Source organism: Schistocerca cancellata, chromosome 2 (genome assembly GCF_023864275.1).
Source record: "Schistocerca cancellata isolate TAMUIC-IGC-003103 chromosome 2, iqSchCanc2.1, whole genome shotgun sequence".
NCBI classification, from domain to species: domain Eukaryota; kingdom Metazoa; phylum Arthropoda; class Insecta; order Orthoptera; family Acrididae; genus Schistocerca; species Schistocerca cancellata.
In genome coordinates, this window is record NC_064627.1 from 740283844 (window position 1) to 740308642 (window position 24799).

At 42.2% G+C, this 24799-nt stretch overlaps 1 long non-coding RNA gene across 1 annotated transcript in view; it reads right to left on the reverse strand.

Annotated features, from left to right (window-relative positions):
- The window catches only part of LOC126162540 (uncharacterized), a 63240-nt gene extending 62812 nt beyond the window's left edge, over nt 1–428 (reverse strand). Inside the window, exon 1 of the long non-coding RNA XR_007535084.1 lies at nt 314–428. This is a non-coding gene — a long non-coding RNA (uncharacterized LOC126162540). The remainder of the gene's footprint in view (nt 1–313) is intronic.
- Nucleotides 429–24799: the final 24371 nt, after the last annotated feature.

Consider the following 24799-nt stretch of genomic DNA (forward strand, 5'->3'; position numbering starts at 1 on the left):
CACATTCAACTTTCTATGATATGTAAAGTTTGCTACATCGATAAAGATAATTATTTGAAGGAAACACATATTGTCCTTTTGTCGCACCATAACAGAGCAGTTGAATTCAGATCTGTCTTTTGCAGTCCTGCTGGTTAATCTGCTGGGAAGTGTCTCACTATACGGATGGAAGCAGCGCGCAAAATACGAACAGCGTTTGGCTGGCTAATGAGGTCAGAGCCGTTCACAATTTCTCTGGAGCTAACACATGGATTACGAGTAACAGTTGTTCATCTATTTCGTTCGCACTATTCATTGCAGGCTTGTTTCTTACCTTCTGGGTAGCAGTAGAGTGCCCTTCTAACGATAGTTTTTTCTACTTACATTCACTGAATTTTTATTTTTGTTGGACGCTTTCCGTCGGGTTACCTTTGTGACTACGACTCAGTTGTCTTCGAGTTTCTTGTGCATTCTTCGTAAAGAAGTAGCAGAGCAAATTACTTTTAGTTTCTTAAAGACTTTTATTTTTTGAAACTAACCAGCACTCGACATACGTGAACGATACAGACAGAATGAAAGACTGTGTGCCGCTTTTATATAGATTTCACTATGGTGCAACACTCTTTATTTCTTATCTGACGTGAAGCATTCCCTTATTTGGGTATGCAATCACGAATTTTCGCAGTCAATTATGTCCGAAACAGATGTCTTCACTGAAGCGCCAGAGAAACTGGCATAGACATGCGTATTCAGATACAAAGATACGTGGACAGGCAGAATACGGCACTGCGTTCGGCAACGCCTGTGTAAGACAAGTGTCTGGCGCAGTTGTTAGATCGGTTACTGCTGCTACAATGGCAGGTTATCAAGATTTAAGTGAGTTTGAACATGGTGCTATAGTCGGCGCATGAGCGATGGGACACAGCACCTCCAAGGTAGCGATGAAGCGGGGATTTTCCCGTATGACCATTTCACGAGTCTACCGTGGATATCAGGAATCCGGTAAAACATCAAATCTCCGACATCGCTGGGGCCGGAAAAAATTCTGCAAGGACAGTCAAGAACAGGACCAAAGACGATTGAAGAGAACTGTTCAAAGCGGCAGAAGTGCAACCTTTCCGCAAATTGCTGCAGCTTTCAATGCTGGGCCATCAACAAGTGTCAGCGTGCGAATCATCCAACGAAACATCGTCAATATGAGCTTTTGGAGCCGAAGGCCCACTCATGTACCTTTGATGACTGCACGACATAAGGCTTTACGCATTGCCTGGGCCCGTCTACAGCGGCATTGGACTGTTGATGACTGGAAACATGTTCCCTGGTCGGACGAGTCTCGTTTCAAATTGTATCGAGCAGATGGATGTGTACGGTATGGAGACAACCTCATGAATCCATGGACACTGCATGTCAGCAGTGGGCTATTCAAGCTGATGGAGTTTCTGTAACGCTGTGGGGCGAGTGCAGTTGGAGTGATATGGGACCCCTGATACATCTAGATACGACTCTGGCAGGTGACACGTACGTAAACATCCTGTGGTCGTGCGGTAGCGTTCTCGCTTCCCACGCCCGGGTTCCCGGGTTCGGTTCTCGGCGGGGTCAGGGATTTTCTCTGCCTCGTGATGACTGGGTGTTGTGTTGATGTCCTTAGGTTAGTTAGGTTTAAGTAGTTCTAAGTTCTAGGGGACTGATGACCATAGATGTTAAGTCCCATAGTGCTCAGAGCCATCACCTGCATCCATTCACGCCCATTGTGCATTCCGACGGACTTGGGATTGGAATGCCTTGCAACGTGCTGTTCAAAAGAAATCTCCACCCCCTCGTACCCTTACAGATTTATGGACGGCCCTGCAGGATTCATAGAGTCAATTCCCTCCAGCACTACGTCAGTCATTAGTCGCGTCCATTCCACGTTGTGTTGCTGCACCTCTACGTGCTCGCGATGGCCCTACACGATATTAGGCAGGTGTGCCAGTTTCTTCGGCTCTTCACTGTATGCTCTAAATATTGTTCTTACTCCGAAACTACTAATCGCATTTTGAAAAGTGAAATACCATTGAATTCATCTCTATTGTAACTACGATATTAGTAGCAGAAATTACTGTAGTTTCATTTGAATAAGCGAAGCTGATAACGAAAGCTCTGTAATTTATGTAGGCATGAAACTCTCAATTCATTTGGGGCTGAAAACACAATTACAGTGTATCAAATGATACCGGAAATATTTGAGGCGCACAACTTATCCGAGTCATCCTATACATAAAGACGCAATATTTATATTGGAGGCATTTCTTTGCCTCTCAATTGCCGCTGGAATTAACAAAATCAAATATGGTGATGCTGAATAACTCCATTACCTGTACTTTGTAGCAAGGGGATTACAATTGCATCCGCTACACGTCTATGCCGTTAATCATCTCTAAACATGTTTCTCTATACAGTGCATCACCGAAAACTTTCATTTGCTTTAAAAATGTTTGTATAAGATCTGTCAGCGTTTTGGGTCACGTACGGGAAAGATAATAATAATAACAGTAATAATAACGATGATTTTTTGTGTGGGTGAATGGATTCAGTCACCGTAATGTTCCTGGTTTATTCATCGAATCATTCCTCTTCATTCGTACCTACACGGGAACACATTCATTGTCGAACTCACACACATTCATTTGAAACGTGCACTGGGTCGCTGGTAAATGGTTGCACAACTTATATTGACTACTGTGAGCACCTTTCCCAGAAACTTGCTAAAATAACATAGAAAAACAATAAATGTGACAGTGTCAAGTTGAAACTTACCAAAAAGAAGACTTGTATAAAGAAGAGAACGTCGACAACGGTACATTTCGGAAACGCAATGAATCAAACACTTCCGCGCAGAAATGCGATACCAAGCTGCGTTGTGCGTTGGAAGCCTAAGGCGTGACGTTTCCTTTATCTACTGTTATCGTATAGGTGTATCAGTCTTTATCTGTCGGTTCGTGGCGTGCGTCGGATAAACCATGAGTCAGAAGCTGAGCTGGTATCAGCAATAAAAATGGGCTTACCCTTATGACGCCTCTTACGGAAGACCGCGAAAAATCTGTTGTTCGACGTGCAACACCACAGATTTTCCTCGGATACGTTACACCTTTGTGATCATACACGAAACTGGAGACGTCGCTCTCTTAAAATGGGTCACGTCTGTTAGTTTATAAAAGAAACAACAAGGATGAAAGAACAGTAAAGGCCATATATTTTGTACGTGTCTTTTACAATATATAGAATCCAAGTAGGTACCATGAGAGGGAGGGAGTAATTAAAAAGATAAACTTTTCCATGATTAACCTAATGTAATAAGTGTCCTTATAGAATACCACTTACAAGTTATTTTGCGACGAGAATATAGGTCCCATTCTGCTTCTTTATCTGCAGTTACATACTTTTCACTTATCCGAGGATAAACTGACTAACTTCATTTAAAAATTTATTTTTCCATTGTCTCCCTGATACGGTACACATTACTGCGTACCGTCTCTCAAAATATTTCAGTATTTAGTAGGAAGGTTGACTTTAAAATATCTGTCTGGCTATTGCGGTTCGATTTTTTCCTAAGTCACTTAAATGAAAGTAAATATGGTTCCTTCAAAAAGATCCCTGTTCTGTCCTTTCCTGAGTTAATGCTCAACCTGTAATAAAGGCGTCATCTACAGAAAGTTAAACTCTCATCTTTCTTCACGCACTTCAGTTCTCCAGATTTATATTTCTCGTGCAATGTGTAAAAATTACCGTTTGCTGAAATATGCCTCCCAAGTGCATAATTGCTCTGTTATGAAAATTTCAATAAAGTCTCACAGTTCCACATCCGAAATGTACAAACAAATTGTACCTCATAGGGCCGGTTGCACAAACTCCGGTTAACAGGTAGCTATGCTCTAGTCTCGGTATAGCGTAAGAACCGCGGTGTACCAACCGGAGTATAAACTTGGGACAAGTTAACTGGCGATTTGGGGCCGGATAAGCGAGATTATCTGGAGAATAAGTTTTCACAATCGAAGGAAAGAATGAGACAGTGATAACGAGATTTTGGCAGAATTGTTGTTAGAACCTAAAAAGGAGAAGAATGTGAGACTTTTCCTCAGTTATTACGAAGAATATGTTTTTTCCGAATTTGTATCTAGATTTCGTCTCTCGAAAGAAGCCATACTTTGTCTTTAAGATTTTATAAGTGAGAGGATGTAGCACACGACTAACAGGTGAGGCTATTTCAGTGTTTGCTGACATACGTATACTGATTATTTGTAGACATATGCATTTGAAATCAGTACATCTTGTTATTAACATAACTAGGTGCATAAAACATACTCGTTTATTAAGCGTTTGTTACTACTGATTCCACACTAGAAAGAAACATTTCGTTTTACTTAGTAGACAATGCCAAAATGGACCAAATCAAGTGGAAAACCCACACCGTTCTTGGACGCTGTTTGTATTACACCCATTTCAGTATTGGACGACAACATTATGATTTTCCATGTAGCAAAAAGTTTATGGAACACTATTGTCCCGAGTTCACTAGCTGTATGTTATACACGGTAGCGCAGTTAAAAGTAGCTCGCCTCCACTTTGAATGCGAATGCAAGATTTCTACTTCTGAAATAGAGGAAGCAGCAACAACAATGGAGTTTCTTGCAAAATCGATTGTTAGCATTCTTCTGTCAGCATTTTAGTTTATTTCATCAGTGAAGCTAGACGTTTGTCTTTGCGGTTTGCAAAATGACTTTCACGATAGAAGAAAGAATTCAAATTGTGGAAGCATATGTGAAAACGGGTTCGATTAAGCGAACTCGCGAAATTTTCGGGGTTAAGTATCCGGACAGAAGACTACCAGCAAAGAGAGCAATACAAAGCCCGTAAAAAATTGATGCACCTACGGAGCAGTGAAAAATGTAAAATGACGAAGAATTCCTTCAGTTCCCACAGCAGAAGTTACTGCAGACAGTCTCCGAGGAATTATTCAGAGCCCTAAGAAGTCAACAAGTAAATTGGCCTAACAGGTGTATGTAAGCAGGACTTGCCAGAGGATATTGAACAGTCTTAATCTGAAGCCATATCGTATGACGATTGTGCAAGAATACGGGAGGATGACAGAATCGTGTAGATTACTGCACGTAGCTTTTGAATAACATAAACGATAATTTGTTAGACTCTTTCCATTACATCATGAATGATGAAGTATGGTTTATTCTATCTGATCATGTGAACTCACAGAACACGAGGTACTGGGCAACTGACAACCCTAACATTGTGTTTCAGTAACCACTCCATGATGAAAAAATCAGCGGTTGTGGTGTGTAACAGGAACGCGCATCATTGGACAGATATTTTCTGAAATTACCCTCAACACGTTTGTGTACATGGAAATTTTTTATAATATTTCGTGCTCATCTCACTGAACATGAAAGTGAAAGATAATACTGCTTCTTCCAGCAAAATGGGGCTACATGCCACACATCTAAGGGATCCCAGGAAGGAGTCCATTATGTTTCACTGAGAACGAACTGTCAGCAAACATTTGTGGCCATCACATTTGCCGGACTTAACAACATGTGAGTTTTTTCCTGTGAGAACACCTAAAGATCAACGTCTATGAAACAAATCCACACACAGTACAGGAACTGAAAGGCAACACCAGCCATGAAGTTGCCGCATCGATATCCGGACTTAATGCCTAGTGTATCTGAATATGCTTAGATGTGCACAGCTGTGTACTGATGTTGCAGGGGGTTACTTTCAATATCTTCTACAAATGTATTTTTCATTGTGAATAAATAATAAGCCCATTTGAGCTTTTTGTTTGTGTTATTTCACCGCATTTCCTTTATACCTACATGGCTCTTTTTATCTGCGCCATCCTGTATCTGTAGCTGAAAATATTGTTCACTCTGTCTCTAATTAGCAATGATCCTTTTTGTAGACACCACAGCAGTGTGAGAACAACTTTCCATATTTTCGTGGAAATATTAGGGCCACAGGTCCACTTAGTACTTCAGAGCAACAAAATTGTCTCCTGCCTGACATTTTTCTCACAAAAATGTAAACTGTTTATGCTCACTCAGATTTAAGTTTAATGATAAAATTAACTGGAGAGTGAGTACAATCTATGGACATCAAAACTGAATACTGATCAGTTTCCTCGAGTAATGTCTACCGGTAAAAGGTAATTAGCCCCTTCTGCCATTGGCGGGTTGTCGTCTAGGTATTGTGATAGTATAGAACAATCATAAACATCGACAGAGTTATTTTTCCAATATTCTTCTTCTCTCGTCGAGACCCTTAAAGGATCAGATGCCAATTACAGTTCAGCACAGAAGTCCCATGGTTGTTCTCTTTTCCTTACCCGCCATTGCCAGCACTCTATGATCCTTCCTCTGTGTTTTATTCATCTTTCTGTCCTAGCATAAATTTTTTCTAAAACTGTCTCTTTCTTAAAAGTTGCACATATGTATCATCTCTGCAACGGAAAAAATGAGGGTTTTCCGACTGCCGACTCTTGAGCTTCTTCTTCACATGCCTCCATAAATATATTGGCGTAACTGCCGTTCGTAAACATCTTCTGAAGCACTGAAGCGTTTAGCGGGTTCCGAAATTCTCCTGCGAGACTCTCCCGTACTTCGTTAGGGACTTCGAAGCCAGTACCAGGGACCCGTTCATGTCGGCCACACTCGCGTGCTGCAAGCCTTCTTTCTTCCTCCAGCGCTTCCTTTAAGCGCCGCACATTGGACTGTGCACTAACAAGTCATAGGTATCTCCCACTTACCTAGGGCACATTTTAAATCTTTTTTCGTCTCACAAAAAAGCAAACTATGTTGGATCTTTTCCAACCAAATAAAATTCCTTGTGCTGGGATATATCGGATCTCCTCAGCCTATCCCACCCAATAGCCCGCAGCATAACTGCAGTACAAGCGGCGGAGTTGGCAGCTGATTCCGTCAGCATCATAGTCCTACTCGCCACGTTTCAGTCGGCAGTGGCCTTGATGGATCGGCAAATTGCCGACCAGCAGAAACTGATCGAACTGCTCGTGGAATGTGACTTTACGAAACACACACCACAAACACAGGCACCTGCCGCAACTACACTAGACATGCCCTCTATATCACCTCTGGCGACTCCCGCGCCAAAAGAGCAGGAGCCGGAGCCGACGGAGGACACACACGACACAGGAGACGGATCGTGGCAGCAGGTCGGTCCAAAACGCAGAAAAGCCACTAATACACAAACAAGTGAGCCCACAAGCTCGCGAGGCAACCACGAGTGTTGTTGCCAACTCCATCAACATCAAGCAGCAACACCAACAACACAGGGAACAACACAAACAAACCTGCGACTGCATCACACTCACATACATACACACACACAGCTACGCAGAGGCCAAACATGTCGTCAGCTGTCTTCCCACCAGTCATTGTACGCAAATGCGGGGACGTAAGTCTCCTAAACAAAGAGTGTAACAAAACGCAAAATCCCACAACATACTACTCAAAGCTCACTGGGGAACACACCACGCTGTACGCGGCGAACAAAACAGTCTTCAGACTTCACGAATCTACTGAACTTTCTGAAAGAAAGGAAGGTAGAGCACTTCACGTACAGAACCGTATCTGAAAACACACAGCAATACGTGATCAAGGGGTAGATGCAAAAACCCCGAGCGACACAGTACTGTGTGTGAAATCTTATGGGACTTAACTGCTAAGGTCATCAGTCCCTAAGCTTACACACTACTTAACCTAAATTATCCGAAGGACATACACACACACACCTATGCTCGAGGGATGACTCGAACCTCCGCCGGGACCAGCCGCACAGTCCATGACAGCAGCGCCTGAGACCGCTCGGCTAATCCTGCGCGGCTGACACAGTACTCAATTAACTCACTGCCCTAGGCTGGAATTGCATTCGCGTAAATCGAACGACTGAGTTCACCACTGTTACACTTTCATGCAACTACGTTGTTGAGGTGGCTGACGCGGCCAAATCACGAGACCTGTTGAAGATGAAGTTCTTTATATGGTCTTGGACGTAGAGATTTACAACACGCCATGCACTCCCCAATAATGTCACAACTGCCAGCATTTTGTGCATGCGGGTATCGACGTGGTCTGGTTCCCTACCGCCGCAAATGCGCTGGTGACCACACAACATTACAGTGTAAGCTCCCCCTAACAGCCCCACCCCATCCGGCCAACTGCAGGGAGAGAATTCCCTAAAAGGAGGCTCTGAGTCATAAAACAGCAAAACACGCAAAACCTATCGCTGTCACAGCTCTAAACTCCGCTCCCGCCCCCCCCCCTCCTCCACCCATGCCCAATAAGGAATGGAAAATCATTTGCTAGAGTGGTTGCTGACAACCTCAGCAACAGAGGATGGGCAGAGGAACCTCAGAGCTGTGCACCCACACAGCAAAATCCCCCACCAACAAAGACAGAGCCAACTCAGAGAACACCCAATACCTGACTCACATCGGTTACACCACAAGACACAAATGACAATATGACCCTACTCCCCCCCACCCCCACCCCCCACCCCCTCTTCCCAAGACCTCGGCTTGCAGCCCACGACAAGCCACAAAAAACTCTCACAGGGACAGTAACAACCACAGAGAAGGTGGACGAAGGGAAACAACTGGAACAAAGGGAACACAACTACACCACAACAAGAACACAGGACACCAATATGCATGCACACAATTCGGACACCACCCCAACGACCCACAGTACACATCCATCCACCACGGAGGCGACACAGGCGCCCACAACAACTCCACAAACAGCTGACTCACAAGCCAGACCAAACCCAATGCCAAGACAAGCACCAGCAGTTGTCAGCACCACCGATAACACACAGGCTGGCACATCCAACATCAACACTACATTCTGAAGAATAATGGTGACATCATTCCCAGGACTCACAGCCGCCAAAATGATAATGAAGATTATCACACAACTCTTCACGTAATTTGTATAGGGCTCATTCAAATGGACTAACATACAAACTGCTCTCACACCACTGTTAACACCAATTTATGGTTAACGCACTGCACCAGGCCCACAACACACATGTTAACACTACCACACAGATCCTGTTTTGGAATGCCAGTGGGATCTTACCCAAAATAACCATGGTTGTGTTCAGTGAGCGCAAAGGCATACGGATCAGTCTCATGAATTACACACTGCTGGAGCCTCACAAACAGCTGAACATCCCAGGTTATTGAGTCTATTGTACCAACCAAGTGGGTGGCAGGCAGGGGGTGGCACAGCCATCACCATACACAAAGACATAGAACACATGATCATCAAGCTCCCTGCACTTGAGAGACTAGAGGCTACAGCCGCCAGTGTCAAGTGCAATGGAGCTAACACTACACTGGTATCGGTTTACAACCTACCTAAGAACATAGTAACACACGATATCGGGACAGTTCTCAAAATAACACCGCCAGTAGAGATTTAAACGCAAAATGCCCCAACTAGAATTCACCAATATGTACCTCCAAAAGCAAGAAAATATATGAACATGCACTAGGCTGAAACCACATTATACTAGGGCTGGATGTCCCCATGTACATGTTCACACCGGCCCGACTCAGACCAGACATGTTACACATACCCTTCATCAAGGGCACACTTAAACTTATGGTTGAAAACGATTTGGACTTATACTACAGGCCTGTAACACTTTACATGGAAGAAACATTGCAAGACATGGAACCACAGGGGATACTGAACTACAAACACGGAAATTGGACTCTCTTCAAGGAAACGCTTGATAGTCGTATTCCTGATACTCACAAAATTAACAACACACAATAAATTGATGAGGCAGTGGAGGTTCTCACTACTGCTGTCATGGACAGAATGTCTAATGCTATTCCGCATACACATCTCAACAACACTCGATGGCCCTGCCCCAGGAAATTCCTGACCTTATCTCAATGAGGAACCGCCTCAGGAGATACTGGCAGCATACCAGGCGTCCATTCTATAACCTGCACGTTAACAGACTCTAGGGTCTAATATGGGAGAAAATATAAACAATTAGAAACGAACAGTGGGGGAAAAAACTTGCAGGGCTAGATGCCACACGTCCTGGCGTGTGGAAGCTAGCCAGATACTTCACCAGGGAAAAACACTACATTCCTGCTCTACAAGACCCAGACGGCCTGAAAACTCCACGAAGGAGAAGACAGAGTTTATGACAACACTTTCAGCGTCTTTAATGTCGATCCTGGTTCCATCAGACCCAGTTTCACACTTGAAACGCCCAAGGGTTACACTACTTGTAGCCCAGCCCACGCACAACGAGATTAGATGTACTAGCACAAATGACATCACATGGGCTATCAAATATACCAGTGCTAGGAAAGCTCCTGGTCACTCTGGTACTGAACGCCGCGGGTTTCGAATCCGCGCCAGACAGCATGGAACTCGATGGCCAGTAGATGTCCCTGCAACAGTCGCGCCGTAAGCCATGGCTGTGAGCATTCCTGGCCCCGATCCTAACGTGAGGGCGCCACTGTGGAGCATGTGGTCCCAGCGGCAAATAGCGACATGCCCTGTCATGTATTTAGGCGGCTGCCTCTCACTCAGCGAGGCAGTCTGGTATTCGCGTTGAGTCGGTTGATATCTCGCTTACAGACATCGTGTCTACATTGAGTGTGCTTACTTTCTGTTTATGAGTGGATGTTGTTTTGATTTCGTGAGGTTATCTCTTGTGACCCATTTGCTTAATATTTTGTTGTTGAGCTTGGTGTCTTGCTCGGTTGTCTGTTGTCATGCTTGTCCTTCCATTCCCGTTCGTCCGTCTTGTTTGTTCGCGGGCCGCTCCGTTCGGCCCCACCGCGTTTTCATTAGCAGCAACCCCACGACTGTTCCTGTCACGGTTACAACAGTCATGATGCCATTCCAAACCCTGTCCTCCAGTTCATGGATAGAGCTGTGGAATGCCATACACACGTAACGAACGCCATTGTACAACACCAACACTTAGCTGACATTTGGAAGGCACCTAAGGTCCTGATGCTCAGGAAGCCAGGGAAAGATCATGCCCTCCCATAAAATTACCGACGCCTCAGTCTGTTGAGCTCGCTCAGAAATATTGCCAAGAAGGTAATACTAAAATGCATCATTAGGCACTGCATCACCAACGACACACTAAGGTTGGAGCAGTTCAGCTTTAGGAATCACCACTCAACAACAATTCCTCTGCATAGTTGAATACATAGCACATGGCTACAACATGAACAAAGACACAGGAGTTGTGTTCCTGGACATCACAAAAGCTTTTGACCATATCTGGCACAATGGTCTTATATGCAAGCCAAGTGATGCTGGTTTCCCCGAAAGGCTTGAACATCTCATACACTAATATCTCACCAACAGATGTTTCAGCACTGATGTGCAGTCGACACGACATGGTATTCAAGTCTGAGTACTCCAGGGTAATATATTGCGTCCAATCTTGTTCAACCTCTACATTAATGATCTCCCTGCAACACAGGGAGCTATCTATGCGGATGACACAGCCAAACTTGTGCAAGATTGGAAACCGTTGACGATTAATTCACGATTATAGACAGCACACAGAACTGCCAAGCCTTGGTTTGAATGATGGTACATTAAAGTAAACGTCGACAACTGTGAAGCTCTACTGTTCACATGCAGACTGAAACTATTGGGCAAACATCGCAAACATCAACACTGTAGACAGGCAACACCCTAGTACGTTTCCGAAAGTTAGACACCTTGGTGTCAGGCTAGACCAGATACTTACATAGAGAGACCACCTAAAATAGTTTGCTAACAGTGTGCACATGAGGTTCAAACAACTCTATCCTATTCTCAACAGGAAAAGTACGCTAAACAGGAGGGTATTGAGGTCCATAAACATGACACTAATCAGACCTCTGATGATGTACGCAGCTCCTGTCTGGGAGTGTGTGGCTCCTACACGTCTGCACCGCCTGCAGATCATACAGAACAAAGTGCAACATGTCATTAGCAATGCTCCACGTTAGACTCGTGCTACGGATCTTCACACTCAATACCGCCTTGAAACCCTCAAGGAAATATTTAAAAAACTCGCCGCACGTTTATACAGGAACTCGAGACACTCAAACAATCCTTTCATTCTTATTCTGTGGAACTATGATCACAATCATAGGTGGAAGCATAAGGGACCAAGGACACTCTTAGCTAGGGCTTAACCACCTATGACGAGCTAACACACAAGCGACAACATGGGCGAGCCCCTGCACATTAGCAATATTCACTGGACATGCCAGCTGCCATCACAGCCCACCAGTAGGCAACAGCAGAAAAGCCAATGAACTCGCACGCTAACGCACAAACGATCTACACTACCATACACCAAGTATACATCAAGTATTTGGTCTATCAGACACTAGCCGATGGTGAACTCAACTCTTACATGTATGCTGATGCTGGCCGAGAAGACAATGCTAGTACCCAACTGCAGCTGCCAAATGACAATGCGTCGGAGCCTCACAGTTATCTGCCTGTATGATACCCACTACTGACTTACTTAACGCTTGCATGATCTTTCACAGAGAGCAAGTAGTCCGCTACTGCCTTGGCACTTTTTTCCCTCTGCCCTTCAAACCGCTACCCTTCGTTCAGTTTTCGACACAATCTATCTCCAGATGAGCGAGCATTAACGATTAATCATAACCAGACGTACGCAAACATTGCAGTACCCACATCCCGCAAAGACCTCACTTAGTGAACACTAACCTCTATCCAGAGATGGCAGTAGACCTTTTGTGTTAGCCATCATGCCGATGTGAGGGCGGAGGGGCTCCAACCTATTAAAAAAAATTTAAAAATCTCGTTATAGTTGCCGTATCATCGCTACTCTGTGGGTTAATCTGTAGTAATTTCCGTCAAACAGTAACTAAGTTGACGAGAGAATGAATTCAAAGAGTTTCGTTAGTGACGGCCCGAACTTCTCTTCTATGAGGTTAAGATAGTCTATTAGATGTACCCTAGTAAAACTAGGGAAACTACATCAAGTCATGAAGTCTTTCGGCCTATTTGGAAGTGCTGAATCTGCTACAGGAAGTGCTCCGAATCTGCATCTAACGTACATGGGATATGTATTCATTGGGAGAATGTTCAGTGCTGCAGACCAATCCTCCAGTCCAACGTGCCAGTGGGCGCTACTTGGTAAAGGGCTACCCTACACGTATGGGTAGGCGCCTGAAGGGTGTTTTTCGCCACAAGCGGAACAGCTCTGTGCCTTTTCCACCCTCTCCAAACCACGCCCACTCGAGGAAAAGCATCTGCGCCCCAGCTTCCTCTCTCAACTGAACCAGAGGTTACTTCTGACTACTTGCGATATCTCTCCTTGCAGAGGTAATTTCCTTCTCTTTACCTCTGGGGCCATATGATGGGACTATTTGCCTTTAAACAACCTGTTAACTAATAAATAATTACACCTAAAGTAGGGTACTTGACTGCTTTCTGAAACAGTCTGAAGTATTGTATATGTCCACCAATCTCCTTATGTTTAGTGATGTCATCAATGACATCTTGCATTGTTGCCAAATATCCCCTCCCGTACTGCTCTAACATCAGAGGCCAATTGCCCTATGTAAAAGATGGCGGGAAATTCATAATAGCCCTATTCCCATATGCATACAATGGGGGAGATTCAAATAATCCAAAATGAGCTATTGTACTCAGTATAAAATCAAAGACTGCTGATCTTAGGGAGATCTAAAGTGCCATATACGTCCACAAATATGGTTGAATCCAAGATGCCTCTGTGACTTCAGAATCCAAGACAACGATCCAACATAGCGACGTGTGCATTCTAGAAGAGTCTCTGTGATTTCAGACTCCAAAATGGTGACCTGAGCATACAAGGACAGTCTACATGGCTTCCAGATCATTTGTTCTAAGTGTAGAGTCCATGATAATCAAGAAGGTTTTCTCTGATGTCACAGACCACTTGTGCTAAGTTTAAAATTCAAACAGTCCAGTTTAAAATGACATCTAAACTATTTCCCCACGCCACATGCCAACAGCAAGAGCCCAACTGCCCTAAGCTTAAAACTGTGCACTGTTTAAAAATTGCCATATTGCTGGTATATGATAGGAATTGCATTTTCAGTTAAACAAATGCTGCACAAGGAAGAGCCACTGCCCCCACTGCCCTGATGCCCAATCACATGTGATCAACTATGGGACTGCATGACAAAGAGAGTGACATCGGACTGCACTGCTGCTGCCACCAGCCAGCTGCATACTAGCAGTCAAGTCTGACTCCTCTGGCACTGAAAGCACTACTGAATTGTACCTACCAACGATCTGGTGACAGGTGTGTGGAAGGTTCTTGACAATCATAATTCAACCCAACAACACTTTAAATGAAGTGCAAGTATTTCTCTTCTTATGTAAAAGACAAGTGTGCAGTGCAGATGTGCCTGCCCATTGTAAAATTGAACACTGTTAATGAAGTCTAAATGCATTCAATCTTGTACAAAAAGTCGCATACCATGATGATGTAACTGCAATCTGATATCATATATAATTATGTGGTACAGTTGACACAGAAAGAAAGAAAGGAGATGGGTGACTAGAGTCTAACAAAGAAGATTTATAGATAATACTTTTTTCTTCAAAAGTATATTTTACGCTTTATAAATCAGTGTAATTTTTTTCTTCAAAATATAGAGGAGCCCAGGAAAATGTATGAGTAGACACTTTTTTATAGGTAATATCTTTGGAACAAAGCCACATATAAACTAGGCCCTCTTCCTACACATCAGTCAGGGGGCCTGAAGATGACTAACGCCAAAACTGACTGCTCAGTAAAATAATGACGGTTTGGAAACTTAGACGGCTAAAAGATGTTTTGATTTGACATTCTAAAATGACATATTGTTACAATTTTGCGTGGTAGCGTAGTGCAATTTTTTCTCAACAGATATCGGCGCGCGTTTCCCAGCAGATAACTTCAGATTGTCTTTTGACGAACGCAAGGCCGTATTGAAGCAATACTAAAAGAACGAAAATATGATTGGGGTACGACGTCAGTGACGTGATGTGTACCGAACTCAGCCACCAAAATGTACATCAATTTGAGATAAATTTGACGCCGATGGCACTGTTCAGGATTAGCATAAGGAAAGGTCTGGCCAAATAAAAACTTTAAGTTCAGCTCCCAGCGCTGGTGTATTGCACGTTTTACTAGGTTACCTCAAAAATTTGTGAAGCTGGGTGTACGTGAAAGTGGGGTAAGCCGATCAAGCGTACAACGAATTCTGAAGGCTGCAAAGTGGAAAATGTACATTCCAAGATCGCTGGGAACGGCCTGTATCGAAGGATGGATTACTGTGACTGGTCTGAAGGCATGTTTCGTAAGGATGATCGATTTGCAGGGATGGTTATCTTGTCTGACGATATGCGTTTCAAACTGAACAATACTGTAAACTGCCACTACTGCATGCTCTGGGCTTCTGAAAATCCTCACGTTTACGTGGACAAACATGTTGATCTAGTGGGTGTTAGTGTGTGGTGTGGACTGTTGTTTCATGGTTTGATTGGCCCATTCTTTTTTGAAGATACCGTGACTGATGAGGTGTATCCTCATGTGCTGCAATCATCGCTTTTACCTGCCATCTGAGACGTGTTTGGAAATGAAAGATTTTACGTACAACAAGACGGCGCACCTTCACACTACCACAGAGGAGTCAGAGCTTGCTACGATGAAAATCTACCTGACTGATGGATAGGTCAAAGGGGAGCTGTTGAGTATCTACCACACTCTCCAGTCCTTACACGTCTTGACTTCTACATACTGGAGACCTTGAAAAATAAAGCTTATCAATACTAGCCAGCTAGAGATCATCAAGGTGTCCTGTGTGGCTATCACAGTGGCAACACTGACACCTGTAGTTTGGCAACAGTTCGGCGGCATCGATGGTGTTTGGGTGTAATGGGGATCACTTTGAAGACATAAAATACCCTTCCCTTCTCCCTGTGCAAGAACTATAACGGTATGTCATTTTGACTATCAAAGAGTGTCTATATTTTTCAGGTCCCTTTTATGTATGTCCCAGAAGTCTGTCATTTCATACAATCTGTTTTCAAAATGTGTTTCCCACAAGCTGGGCCAGTTCACACACTTGTGGGGACACCAACACTGGCAACATCAGTGACCAGAGAACTCACGCAGTGGAGAGGCACATCTGTGTGGTGGAAAGACTGGGAAGTCCAGTTTAGAAACTGACTGTGTGAATATGTTGCATGATGTACATACAGGGTGTTTCTAAAATGACCGGTATATTTGAAACGGCAATAAAAACTAAACGAGCAGCGATAGAAATACACCGTTTGTTGCAATATGCTTGGGACAACAGTACATTTTCAGGCGGACAAACTTTCGAAATTACAGTAGTTACAATTTTCAACAACAGATGGCGCTGTAAGTGATGTGAAAGATATAGAAGACAACGCAGTCTGTGGATGCGCCATTCTGTACGTCGTCTTTCTGCTGTAAGCGTGTGCTGTTCACAACGTTGAAAGGTGGCTACACTGAGCCACAGCGCCAAAAATCGCGCCAGAGAGAGTATTGTTTCGCCGCCTCCACTGGCAGTGCGTGTTGAGAGGTAGTGGCAAGCTGTTCTTGCGGAGAGTTCTTGCCGAGCAGTCGTGGTGGACACTGCTTTTATCGGAAGTTGGAATGAGATGGGTAGTAGTGAGTGTTGTTCCATGTTGTGCAGCTATGTGATGGGAGAGATAGCAGATGTTATTCTAATGGAGATATTGTAATGATCTGAGTGCTTTTCGTCAATATAAATTAAGGTAACTAACTACTGTTATTTATTTTCTTATTATTTGTGTGTCCTGAATAATGCTTCATTACAGGTTCAGTCAACAAAGCATCTGGCTTGTGTTCGTGTATTAGAGTGTAATTTTGGTTTTCTTGCACAATTATAGTATTTCTAATTTTCTTTTATCACGTCAGTATAAATGATATTTAAAAATTCTTGTCTTGTTGAAGAAGAACCGTGCCAGATGTGCGTTGAGTCATACTACCACATACAGAACAGCTACACTTGTGCTTGTTGTTTCGTAGGTTTTATAGTTGCTGGGGGCTTAATTAATTAATTGTGTTAACGAAAATTTCCATTTCATTCTTTGTTGTCATTCAAAGCAGTCAGATAGCGTAACAATTAGTTGTCAGGGCCAGCCGTTTACGAGACTTGCGTAATCGGACATACAGCTACCAAAATTATTTGCATTTCATTTTATTAAGCCCCCATGCACGTGGCGACCGCTGCTTAGGATCGTCCCTTGGAATCTTCTGATTGTAAAAATAGTAGACAGTAGTATTGTAGTAATTTGTAGTTTGGTAATTGTAGTCCATTTTGCATGTGTAGATTTGGTAATTGGTATTGTTCTAATGGTATTTTTCAAAATTTATTCATTTTTTGTTGTCTTGTCCACGGGTTTGATAATTTAGTGCAATTATTTCAATTGTTCGAGTAAACGTGTTTGAGGGAAACATTTCGAGTGAATGGTATTGTTGGACATAAGGAGGCATTGTGTGTAATTTTCGTACAGTGACGAGTTTTGTACATTTAGTAAATGATTACGCGATCCATGAAAAAGGCAAAAATGATGGATAGTGAGAATGACGAAATTGTTAACATGGCGAACTCGCCAACAGAGGAAAACAGTATCATGAATAATGAAGTGGAAGACAATTTAAGAAGTCGGGAAAATAGTCCGGAACCATTTCAAAATTTTTCTCAATCAGAAAATTCACAGAACCCGAGATTAACGATAGAAGATTGTGGAACAGTATCGAACACAGATAGCTTTACAGCTATGACGAGGGAAACTGGTTTCGCGGGAAATGTTAGGGGTGAAAAGAATTTTGAAACAGTTAAGATGGAGCAGTTGATGGGTGTAATATTAACTTTGGGATCTGAATTAAAAACAGTGACAACACGGTTAGACTCACAAATGGGAACAATGGAGCAGTTACGATCTGAATTAAAAACAGATAGGGAAACAATGGCAACACGGTTAGACTCACAAAGGGAAACAATGGAAGCACGGTTAGACTCACTGGGATCACAGATGGGAACAATGGAAACACGGTTAGACTCACGAATAGGGACATGTTTCAAAAACATGAAAGATGAATTAAAGAAAGAAATTCGAGAAGAAGTGCAACCGATTTTGAATGCTCACAATAATAGATTAGTTGCAGTAGAGATTAGACAAAGGGAACAGGATAGAGAACAGGAAGAAAGAGATCGCGTGATAGTACAGAAATTTTCAGAGTTAAATTTACAACGTGCAAAAGATAAGGAAGAAATATTTGAGAGAATCGAGGATTCCGTACCAAATGACAGATTAAATAACCTAACACAACAGTATGAACAGTTAACTACTAAATGCGTTAATACTGAAACGCGAGTCGCGACACTTACGGAAGACGTAAATAAACAGAAAGAACAAATTGGTGACTTATCGGAAAGAGTGGAGGAGATTTCAGATAAATTGACAAATCTTAGTTTAAATGGGGACAGAGATTCAGATGACACAGCTCCATTGCCATTTTCAGAAACCGAAGAGTACCAGAGCATAACTAAACATGTTGAAAATCAGGGAAAATTTAATGATCGTGTTAAAAGGGAATTTGAGGCATTAAAAAAGCAAGTCAAACAAATTGAAGGCGAAATCGTAGGAAAAGACGGCAAAAGAAATTTAGAATCACAGATACCAGAGGAGTTTGAAGAAAATGATTTGTTTCATTTACGGGATGCAACAAGAGAGCGCCAGGCGCGCGAACTTGACAATAATCGGCATTGGGACTGGGACAGACGCGGTAGGTCTTTGTCGCCACGAGGCGAAAACTTTGACTATAAACACTTTTTGACTGTTCGGAAACTTAAGATCTTCCGCAATTCTAAGAATGACATACATCCATGTTCATGGTTAGATCAATTTATGTACGCACTCCCGCTAAATTTGCCACTAAGTCACAAACTGAAAAGTATGTGCAGCTGTTAACGTCCTCAGGGGATTCACTACTCTAAGTGAATATGTGCCGTAGCGTGCACAGGGCCTCGAGCTGTAGTGGTGCTATTTCTCTTTTAGTTTTCTGTACCGCTGCCTACTCTTTTACTATTCTTTGCATCTGTCAAAACAACTCTTCGACTATCAATCTATCTAGAGAGCGTGTAAAAAATAACCTGATATGACGATTTTACCCAAAAAGTGATTTCAGAAATTACCGTTTGGACTTACTGTATCTTCAGCAGCATTCATTCGTAGCTTAAATGAAATTTTACCTGTTTATCTTCGTGACAATATTACTTCATATGTTGACGATATTCTTATTGCTAAACATTCTTGGAGTGAGCACAACAAAATTTTGGATTCATTATTACGTATCTTTGCAAGAGTTGGCATTACAGTGAACTTAGAAAAAATCTGAATTTGGTCGTTCTCAGGTGAAATTTCTCGGTCGCATTATTTCTACAGAAGGTATTGTGCCTGATCCAGAGAAACTAGACGCAATTCGTAATTAAGCTGTTCCTACCACAAAACGTGATGTTCGTAGTTTCCTTGGTGTCTGTAATTTTCTTCGAAGCTTTGTTAAATTGGACAATTTGGCCACACCTCGTTTTTGCGATCTATCTGGAAAGTTCTTTTTAAACGAAAATCGGTCGACAACTCTGTTTGGTTAGTTTGTATTCCTGATGAGTGGGTTAATAAGCTGATTTGGTATACGCATTTCAGTTATGCACACTTTGGTCCCAGAAAATGCTTTCATAAATTACGAGAAAATTGCTACTTCAATAATATGGAAAAACGTATTCGATTTGTTCTTGCCAAATGCAAATTATGTCAAAAGGCTAAGCCGCCGACAGTTTCTCACAGAGCACCGTTGTTTCCTATCATTCCAGCAAAATTAAAGGACATGGCTGCAGTTGATTTATTTTTCAGGTAACATATTTCCACTTAGGTACGTACTTTAGACGTAATTTGCTGCTCGCGATTACGTGATTCATACTTTGTGCTAATTACATGTTCTATGAATTTGCTTGTGAAGCGACGTGCTTGTGTACGTTAACTGATTTTGACAATTTTTATTAATGTACTGGATTGTAACTTGTGTATATTATGCATCGCGTGGCTGCACTGCTTTTTTCACTGATGTCATATTTTTAATTATGTGCCTGCTGTGCCTATTTATTCAAATTATAATTGTCACCTGATTAATTGTGCTGATGTGGTTAGGTATGTAAGTTATACTTTGTGATTTATCTGCTTGCGCCTTCATGTTTACTTATTTGCTTGCGCCTTCATGTTTATTTATTAGATTACATATGCACATTTATTTGCTTACGGTTATACGATGCTGATGACCTGTTTATTACGTAAGATATGTTTGCTGCTATGCGTATGGATTGCATATTTATACATTTCTGTTTGTTGTCACAACTACTCTTTAATTTTGTATATAGAAATGCTATTATACTGTGTATGAACATATAGTTTAGGTTACACTATGGTACTAGTTACAGATTGTTCGCTTGGCAGAGCCTCGTTGTAAGATCTGTGCTGCATCCAATTGTTGACATTCTGTTCACTACTGGTATATTTACTCGCTATTGCTTGTTTTGCTTACGCTCAGTGCTTTATATTTTAACATAAGAAAATGAACTGCTATAATTCGACGAACGACATTAGTACAAGAAACGTCATAGAAGTCACATGAGCTGGAGGTTTTATGAAAGCTGTATAAATGTATGCCAATAGGAAGGAAGCTAACGACATGACATACCAACACAGTTATTACACTGCATTTTTCGTGAGCAATTGAAATAGGAAGTGACACTTGACACAAGAAATACTCCACATGTTTGCTTCTGTTTGCCATAATTCTTGAAGTGGTGTACACACTGTGAAATATTAGGATCATTCACACTCCGTAATCGTACTTAATTACTGAGAGTTATTCGAACTAAGTCTGTTAGAGGTCATGTATGCATTCTTTGTTTATAATTCATAATAAGTAGAAGATTTTGGTCAGATGGATTACACAGAGGTTGTGTGTTGACAGTGTGTCTTCGGATTGTATGGGATGAGGAGGTTTGCATTAGGATTGTATCTGTACTTATTCGACGAAACTGACTTGAGGAAAGAGTTGTTATGGAAGTGAAATGATATTGGTGCTAAGGTTTATATGTCGACGTATTGAAGAGGTATTATGGAGGTATTGAGATTATATGAAGTTGATTGGAGCTTTGTGGATAAAAGGTAAAATAAGTGAGGTGCATATTTTTTTGTTGTTGGTCTATATGGAACAAGGAGGATGAAGATAGCAGACTAGAACACTAAAATGGAAGGAAGATTGTCTACACACACTTTGTTAAATCACTAAGCAGTATGTATTTTTTTTTTTTTGGAGAGAGGAAGTTGCATATCTTGGCACACTGACAGTTGTTCAGTAACCGTACATTTTGATCTGGCTTGGCAAACATTGGTCTTGACATGATGACTATGACGTTGACGTAACTATTATTGACTGTTATACATTGCTGTCACTACTACTTGATACACATGATGAACATGAAATTCGACAGAAGTGGAGTCAGACAGTTAACACTATACAATTACACAGTAGTACTTAATGTGGATGAAAGATGAGTGAGTGTGTTTTGTGTGTTTTCCTTTCCTAATCCTACCCACCTATCTCCTAAATAATATTTTATTTGTTTGTAGTGGCTTGCACTGACACCCATAATTATTAACTGATGTTTGTGTATTTGTAATAGTAATATAACAATTATCTGATATCATTTGTGTGTTGTTATGATTTGTATGTTTAGTGTAAAAGCATTGTAAAAGCATTTGTAAGTGTATTCAAACTATTGTTCATGCTTGAACTGTCTGAGTAGGGATGAAATTATGGACTGTTACTTGTACTGTTTCTACATGATTGGTGCCACTAGGACATGTTTAATTTGTGCTTAGGAACAGTGTAATCAGTGATAGTTGTTTAATGTCATTTGTTGGGGTCTGCATCTACTCCACAATGCTGGGTGCCACTGATGGACTGCTTCTACTGACATAATGTCACCTGATGGTGTCTGCACCTGTTCAACATTGCTGGGTGCCACTGATGGAACTGATTCTACTGAGATGATGTCACCTGTTGCTGTTTGCACCTACTCAACATTGCTGGGTGCCATTGATGGACTGCTTCTACTAAAATGATGTCACCTGTTGGATTCTGCACCTGTTCCACAATGCTGGGTGCCACTGATGGACTGATTCTACTGAAATGATGTCACCTGTTGTTGTCTGCACCTACTCAACATTGCTGGGTGCCATTGATGGACTGCTTCTACTGAAATGATGTTACTTCTTGCTGTCTGCACCTACTCAACATTGCTGGGTGCCACTGATGAACTGCTTCTACTGACATAATGTCATTTGATGGTGTCTGCACCTACTCAACATTGCTGGGTGCCATTGATGGACTGCTTCTACTGAAATGATGTCACCTGTTGGAGTCTGCACCTACTCAACATTGCTGGGTGCCACTGATGGACTGCTTCTACTGAAATGATGTCACCTGATGGTGTCTGCACCTACTCAACATTGTTGGGTGCCACTGATGGACTGCTTCTAATGAAATGATGTCACCTGTTGGAGTCTGCACCTGTTCCACAATGCTGGGTGCCACTGATGGACTGATTCTACTGAGATGATGTCACCTGTTGCTGTTTGCACCTGTTCCACAATGCTGGGTGCCACTGATGGACTGCGTCTATTGGAATAATGTCACCTGTTGTTGTCTGCACCTACTCAACATTGCTGGGTGCCATTGATGGACTGCTTCTACTGAAATGATGTCACCTGTTGCTGTAGCACCTGTTCAACATTACTGGGTGCCACTGATGGACTGATTCTACTGAGATGATGTCACCTGTTGTTGTCTGCACCTACTCAACAATGCTGGGTGCCACTGATGGAACTGCTTCTACTGACATAATGTCATTTGTTGGAGTCTGAACCTACTCCACAATGCTGGGTGCCATTGATGAACTGCTTCTACTGAGAAATGTGACTTGTTGCTGTGTGCACCTGTTCAACAATGCTGGGTGACATTGATGGACTGCTTCTACTGAAATGATGTCACCTGTTGTTGTCTGCACCTACTCAACATTGCTGGGTGCCATTGATGGACTGCTTCTACTGAAATGATGTCACCTGTTGCTGTAGCACCTGTTCAACATTACTGGGTGCCACTGATGGACTGATTCTACTGAGATGATGTCACCTGTTGTTGTCTGCACCTACTCAACAATGCTGGGTGCCACTGATGGAACTGCTTCTACTGACATAATGTCACTTGATGGTGTCTGCACCTACTCAACATTGCTGGGTGCCATTGATGGACCGCTTCTACTGAAATGATGTCACCTGTTGGAGTCTGAACCTACTCCACAATGCTGGGTGCCACTGATGGAACTGCTTCTACTGAAATGGTGTCACTTGTTGCTGTAGCACCTGTTCAACATTACTGGGTGCCACTGATGGACTGATTCTACTGAGATGATGTCACCTGTTGCTGTTTGCACCTGTTCCACAATGCTGGGTGCCACTGATGGACTGCTTCTACTGAGATGATGTCACTTGTTGCTGTCAGCACCTATTCAACAGTGCGGGGTGCTACTGCTGGAACTGTGAACTACTTGTTGTGAATATTTGTATTAACTGATTTTTTGTGTATTACTGTTTGTGAAAAGTTATAAGACTGCTCATATTCGTCATTGCTGACGTTATCGATTGAATTGTTTAACCACATGATATTTCTGTAAACTATTATGTAAAGTCACATGTATGAAAGAATTTGTATTGCTTAGTGTATTTTATATATTAGGCTATTGAAAGGTCAGTGCAAAGCCAAAATTTTATCTAGTTATATGATATTTACGTATTAATATGATCTTTTATTTTTGTCTGTATTTTTTTTGACGAATTTGGTGGTATTTTCACCACCAATGCTGGCAAAAATACCATCAAATTCTAGCCCGTGGAGGAAGGGCATATGAAAGGTGGCTACACTGAGCCACAGCGCCAAAAATCGCGCCAGAGAGAGTATTGTTTCGCCGCCTCCACTGGCAGTGCGTGTTGAGAGGTAGTGGCAAGCTGTTCTTGCGGAGAGTTCTTGCCGAGCAGTCGTGGTGGACACTGCTTTTATCGGAAGTTGGAATGAGATGGGTAGTAGTGAGTGTTGTTCCATGTTGTGCAGCTATGTGATGGGAGAGATAGCAGATGTTATTCTAATGGAGATATTGTAATGATCTGAGTGCTTTTCGTCAATATAAATTAAGGTAACTAACTACTGTTATTTATTTTCTTATTATTTGTGTGTCCTGAATAATGCTTCATTACAGGTTCAGTCAACAAAGCATCTGGCTTGTGTTCGTGTATTAGAGTGTAATTTTGGTTTTCTTGCACAATTATAGTATTTCTAATTTTCTTTTATCACGTCAGTATAAATGATATTTAAAAATTCTTGTCTTGTTGAAGAAGAACCGTGCCAGATGTGCGTTGAGTCATACTACCACATACAGAACAGCTACACTTGTGCTTGTTGTTTCGTAGGTTTTATAGTTGCTGGGGGCTTAATTAATTAATTGTGTTAACGAAAATTTCCATTTCATTCTTTGTTGTCATTCAAAGCAGTCAGATAGCGTAACAATTAGTTGTCAGGG